Raw genomic sequence first — 7233 nt, forward strand, 5'->3', positions numbered from 1 at the left:
GGAAGGAAGAAAGAAAGAAAGAAAGAAAGAAAGAAAGAAAGAAAGAAAGAAAGAAAGAAAGAAAGAAAGAAAGAAAGAAAGAAAGAAAGAAAGAAAGAACTGTATTTACAAATAATTTTCACTGGAAATCCATATCCTTCCACCAGAGCAATGAGAATTGGGCGCCCCCTTGAATATCCTACCCACGCATAATAAAGCACATACCCCTGTGATTTCTGTCCCTACACATTAGTATTTTAAGTTAGAGGAATCATGGAGTCTTTCTGGTGACATTTTCTCAGCATGAAATAGTTATCTACTGATGACAATTATCTACATATCACAGTTAGATACATTGCAACACACATGACGAAATTCTTCCTTTCTGTTGTGTACTTTTCATTACTATAGATGTACGGCATCACCTGTTGGACATATTTCTAATTACAGAATAAAGATTTTAAGCCATGTCTTTGCAGTTGGTATTGTGTAGTTTTCTTTAGGTGGGTTTATAAGTTGGGGGATGTTCAGTTACATGTCAGTATTATTTCACTGTAAGAAACCATATAAATTTTTTCCCAAAGTCCTGCACAAGTTCACTACCAGATCTAAAAATTGGGGCTCGTCATAGACACATACTTACCTCCACTTGACATCCTTTAATTTTAACCATTTCAGTTGATATATAATTGTCTCATGTGTATTTCATTTTTTACACGAGAATTACTGAGACTTACATCTTTTTCCATACAGACATCCAATTTCCTGGCATTATTATTTTGTTGTTGTTGTTGTTGTTGTTGAAAAGACTAGGCTTTCTCTGTTAAAATAGTTTGGCATCTTTGTCAAAAGCAATTTGACTATATATCCACTGGTTTATTTTTGGACTGCTATTTTGTTCTGTTAAACCCATTGTCTATTCTTATGCCAGCCTTTGCTATAGCTTTGCAGTAGACAAGTCAAGATTATTCTCCGTTTACTACATTCTTTTGGCAAGTCTGGGCCGTTTGATTTTTCCAAAATTACTTTTAGAACTACATGATAAATTTCTAATTGTAAAATCCACTGGAATTTTGAGTTTGTTTGAGATGCATCTATACACCAATCTGAACAATATCTGTTCTTGCAACTTACGTACATGGTATTCTTACACATTTACTTCTGTGTTTGTTTGTTTGTTTGTTTGTTTGTTTTTGAAAGTTTTTTGTGTATCTTAGGCTTCAGATTTTACACACATTTTTAAAAAGTCTTCGTTTTATAACATTTTAGTTTCACAGAAAATTTGATACTAGAAGGAGAGATTCTCCACCTGGCCCTGGGCCGTTCTACCTGTGCTGGCCACAAAGCATCTTCCATCGACAACACTTCTTTTACAGTGACAACATCACATCATAATAACCCAAAGTCCATGGCGTGCACTAAAGTTAATCCTCAGGACTTTGCACTCCACCTGCTTGGACTACTGGACAGAACAGTTCCAGTGACTGAAAGGCACAGAGGTGCTTCATCTGTCTTACCCTCTCTGCTCCCTTCTCTCTGCCAATCACTGAGCTGGGTGTGAGACTTACATTGTATGCTGTCTTTCCTGGATCAGCTTATTTTTAGTCAGATGCTTCCATGATTTCTCATGGCTTGATAACTCATTTCTTTTTAGCATTGGAAAGCATCTATTGACAATCTGGATACTCTGGGGCCTAGATTCATCTGCCTAATGAGTGATCCTTGACTTGCAATAAAATGTGGGTATTTGTAAATTAAGGTGTTTTGACTATTTATGGCAGGTATTATACAGAAATGTAAACTTTCCACTTCTGGATACATATCAAAGACTGTAGTTGCTATGTAAAAGCATGTTTAGTTTCATAAAAAGCTGTTTCATGTTTCCAGATCTTTTGCAGTGAATGACTACTGGAAATGAAAGGCACCCTGGTGTTCCTATCATTTGAGATGTTCAGCACAGGGACATGAGCCACGCAGATGTGTCCTCTCCCCAAATGACATGAGATGAAGAGATCGTTTCGGATGCTGCTTTCACGGTCAACATCTTATTCCTAGTGAGAAATGGAAGTGCTTAGAGTACTTTCTAATAGGATTCTTGCTAAGTTTACAGATACTTTCTTCTGGGTCATGGCTTCTGTTCTTTTTATGTTGACATTAATTTTCTCAAAGCAAAGAATAATAATAACTTCAATAAACTCAAGGTTTCCAAGTCTTTTTTTAATTAAAGGATCGTACCTTCAGTATTTGGAAGAATACTGCTGCTCTACTGTTCATGTGGATGTTCTGTTATTGTCTACTTGGTTTAGTTTTGTGTTTTTTATTTAGGTCTGTGTTCCATTTCCATTTATTTTGTGTTGTGAATGGGAGCCCTGGGTCTACATTAATTTGTCATATGTGAATGTCTGGCTCCAGAACACATTATAGAATAGATGATCTAGTCTCCATGGTATTTTCTTGATTTCTCTGTCAACAAATGATTATGTTAGTGGAGGTTGAGTCTTTCCTGTTTCTTTTTTTCTTTTTCCTTATGTATTTGATCGTTCTATCTTCACTGCTGTGCTCTTGTAGTTGGGCACTTCAAGTGTGTTCTCCTTCAATATTGCATGCCTCTATTGTGTCTTTTGTATTTTGTCTGATTGTTTCTTTGCATGGATGGTGTGTGTGTGTGTGTGTGCGTGCATGTGTGTGTGTGTGTGTGTGTTCATGAGTGTATGCAGTGTGTACACATCTGTGTATGGAGTCTAGAGGACAGTATGGAATATTTCCCTCTATCATTCTCTACCTTTGTCTTATTGAGATTTAGCTCTGTTTGGACCTGAAGCTCATCAGTCTTCCTAGGCTAGCTTCATAATGAGCTTCAGGTTGGCACCTGTCTCTGTTCCCTTACCTGCCATGAAGCACAGGGTTACAAAGATGCACTACCGCACCAGCTTGTAAATATGGGGTCTTGAGATTTAAACTCAGACCTTCATGCTTCTGGGACAGACACTTTACCAACAGCTGTATGCCAGATCTCATTCGCATGTTTATATATTTTTTAGGTTGATTTTCAGTGTCCTGCAAAATAACCTGGATTTGATCAGGTTTGCTTATATGAATATATCACACTGGGTGGAAATAACATTGAAAACATTCTTTCTATCAATAGACATGAACTATCTCTTCAGCTGTCTGCTTCTTCCTTGGTTTTTCTTGTGAAAGTTCAGTGATTTTTCTCATGTTAATAGTATAAATTGCTTTATTCAATTTATACCTATGTGTTTTAATTTTTTGGTACTAGTATAAATGACATTTTAAGCTTCAAGTTCTACTTCGTTGCCATAATAGCAAAAACCTTGCCTGTCTTTACTTTTTAACCCCAAATTTTGTTATCATAGATTATTTCTTATATAAGATTCTTATATGTTAAGTCTGGGTTTTTATACATAGACTTTCATGCAATTTGGGAAGAGAAATACTCTGTTTCTTAGGACTTCAGTTACAGTGTGGAAAATTAGTAGTGTGACAGGATATCTTTGCCTTGTTCTAGGTCTGAGTGGAAAGTGTTTGAATTTCCATTATTGAATACCATCTTAGATGTGCATATGTGTGCATACATATGAAGGTGAGAACAGATTCTTGTATATCTTATTAAATTGACATCTCAGGACTTCCTGTCATTGATGCTACTATAAATACTTATGATTTACATCTTAATCCTTACCATATTTCTGAAGAAACCTGACTCTCTCTTCCCTAGCAGCCATCTACTGTCGCTAGCATCGTGCAGGTAAGGAGGGGTAACAGAGTACAGCCTTGTAAATGTACTTATGATCATGGAATGTATTCCTCAAATTATCAAAGTACATACATATCAAGTTTTCATTTGTTTGTTTGTTTGTTTGTTTTGTTTTGTTTTGTTTGTGTGCTACCATGCCTGGCTACATTTCAGGTATTTTTTAAAGTGATAAACAATAAAAAAGTGACACACACACACACACACACACACACACAGGGGTATATATGTAACATGTATGATATTATATATAAAATAGGTTACATATAATCTCTTCATAGCTCATCATCTATAATATATAATAGCTTATATATAATGAACTATATGTCCTAGTCAAGGTTTCATTGCTGTAAAGAGACACCAAGACCAAGGCAACTCTTATAAAGGAAGACATTTAATTGGGACTGACTTACAGTTTCAGAGGTTTAGTCCATTATCATCATGGCAGGAAGCATGGTAGCATCGAGGCAGGAATGATCCTGTAGAAGGAACTGAGATTTCTACATCTTGATCCATTAACTGCAGAAGAAAACTGTGTGCCACAATGGGCATAGCTTGAGCATAGGATTCCTCAAAGCCTGTCTCCACAGTGACACATGTTCTCCAACAAGACCACACCTCCTAGTAGTGCTACTCTCTATGGGGCAAGCATTCAAACATATGAGTGGATGAAGCCATTCCTATTTAAACCACCACGTATGTAATAAATACAATAAAATAATAATAAAAGCTCAATTCACATATACTATATCACTTGAATGACCCTCAGTGTGTGTGTGTGTGTGTGTGTGTGTGTGTGTGTGTGTGTGTGTGTGTGTTTGTGTGTGTGTTGTTTTGGAGTCAATTCTCTTTTGCCACCATTATGCAATTTCTGGGACTTGAACTCAAGGTCATCATATGCTATGCATGTGCTGCCACACACTGAACAATCTTGGTAGCCCAGATAGATGAGTAAGTATGTCATGAGGCTGTACAAGTTGCTAGAATGCTAGACTCTGATAATCAATTACCTTTTCTATATAACAGCGATAAGAAGAAAATATGACTAGAATGCTAGACTCTGATAATCAATTACCTTTTCTATACAACAGCGATAAGAAGAAGATATGACCATTGAATATTACCTATTGAAATATCAAAAATGCTAGTAATTTAGAGGAAATTCAGTTATAGGCATGCAGAATATATTAATTTTTTTAAAAGATTAGCCCAAACAATCCAGAAAGTCATGACATAGCAGACTGATAGCTTTTATGCAGATAGAGTCAAGGGTCAAATAGTATCTAGTGTCTACAGCTTGATCAAGAGCTTTAACGCTGGGGCAAGGAAAATATCTGCTTTGCATGCACCTTCACAGCCAGTGTCTACAGTTTAGATAGAACAGGGCCAAGATACTCATGAGAAGGAAGAATGAGGAAGAGGCAGCTGGCCTGATAGACATTAGGAATCATGATAAATTCTTGGGGGGGCAATCAATTGCTCATAGTGCATATGTCTCTTGCAGAGAACCTAAATTTAATTTCTAGCACCTACACTGAGAGGTTCACAGCTGCCTATAAATTCAACTCCAAGTGGATCCAGTGCCTCTGGCTTCCATGGACACCTGTACTCACGTACACATCCCAACACACTTACATGGGATTAAGAAAGCTCTTTTAAAAACACTATAAATATATAATTATTAAAAAAGTGACTTTGTCACAGGGATACTTGGATGGGTCAGTAGGACAGAATACAAACTAGAATACAAAATAGAAGAACCTGATGAATAACTGAAACACCATGGTGTGGGACTCAGAAACTGGGATGGCTCAATAAATATGGTCAGAAACAATGTCAAGTCCTACCAATTGAATTGGCCCCTTTTCTTACCTTATTAAAGCCAGAGATCGAAGACTTAAAGCTTCTTATGCAAATATAAACTAAGTGTTTTGCAAACCATGTAGGCTAAATCAAGGCCTTAAATCTCTTGTATATTCATATTTATTCTCTGTTTGGTTTTTCTATCTATAACTAAAAGTTTCTTATATTGAATATGGTCATAATATATTGTAGGAAACTCTCAAAGAACTAAAAGCCAATAACAGTATGAGAATAACTGTGTCTATGATCCAAAGAAACTAAAAATAGAAATCATACTCTCTGAAAAGGTTTTTGCAAATACATAACCAGTACAAGAATCTCTTTTGTTTCGAGTGTAAAGAAAGAAATTGTAAGTTCATAGTCCAATTCCCATAGATAAAACTCCACAGGATCTGTGAACAGGGTGTTCCAAAACCAGATGCCCTTTGCCCTGCAAAATTATGGGAAACAGCCCAGTCTTGCAACTTACAGGGAGAATAGAAATTAAGGTGCAATTCAGGAATTATTTATTGTGCTCTATATTTTTAAGAAGTGCTTAAAAATGTATTTGGTTCTCATATAATCTAAGCTGTGAAAAGGGACGACAGGTGTTAGCGGAAGTATTGAAATAAGCAAAATCAAAAGCCTACATTGTTCACTGGCTAAGTCACACAGCTATTGGTGACATTGCTTGTAGTTGACTCTGACTCTGCCCATCACCCATTCCCCACCCCCTACCCTAGGCCATTTTACCTTGAAAGATAACAACAGGCTTGTAAATCTGTAAAACATCTCACTATTTTGGAAATTCCTTCCACAGCACGTCATCTGCTAGGAACCACACACTCATGCTTGAATGTCTTTAGCATAGTTTTTCCTCCTCAGAATATACAGACAGCATAATTTAAACCAAACCCAGAATTAGCTATCTACATATCAGATCTTTCTGTTCAAAATGTGTAGAAAATCAAACATAACCATGAAATAATTGTGTTTTTATTTCTCCAGCTCCATCATTTTATGCTTTGATTTGTCTAAGAGATAAGTAAACGTACTTATTTTCAAAACTGCTCAAATGGGGGTGAGTATTTAAATGAATGCGTAATAGTTCTAGTTTCCATTCATCTCTTTTGTCATAATGGAGAATGTATAGCCAAACATCCATTTATGTCACAAAAAGAAGAAAGATTTTCAGACATTTCAAATCTGACATGGCATTGTTATTCAATAGAAGAGTAATACTGGTGGTATGATTTATGTAATTTACGTCTTATTTATAAACATCATGATTAGAAAGTCTCTCTCCCCATCTCCTTTCCTCTCACCTTACCCACCCCCCCCCCCGCCTTCTCTGCCCTCCTCCTGCTAATAGTCACACGAACTTGACAGGAAATGGTAGTCTGGTTTACAGGCAAGCTACATCTCACATCCCATTAAACCCACCTGCTCACACTTGGCAGGGCTGGGCCTGAGTTGGTGCTCATTAGAGCCTCTGGCAGTGGGAAGAGGTGGATGGAAGCTGCAATGAAACCGTGCCTGGAAAGCGAAACAGGTTTGGGTTTTATTTGGGCTTTTATTTGGTGCGTGGGCATGCTGCTTTCCATTACAGCAGATAACAGGTTGCCCGTAGCTTGTTT

This window comes from Mus caroli, chromosome 3 (assembly GCF_900094665.2).
Source record: "Mus caroli chromosome 3, CAROLI_EIJ_v1.1, whole genome shotgun sequence".
NCBI classification, from domain to species: Eukaryota; Metazoa; Chordata; class Mammalia; order Rodentia; family Muridae; genus Mus; species Mus caroli.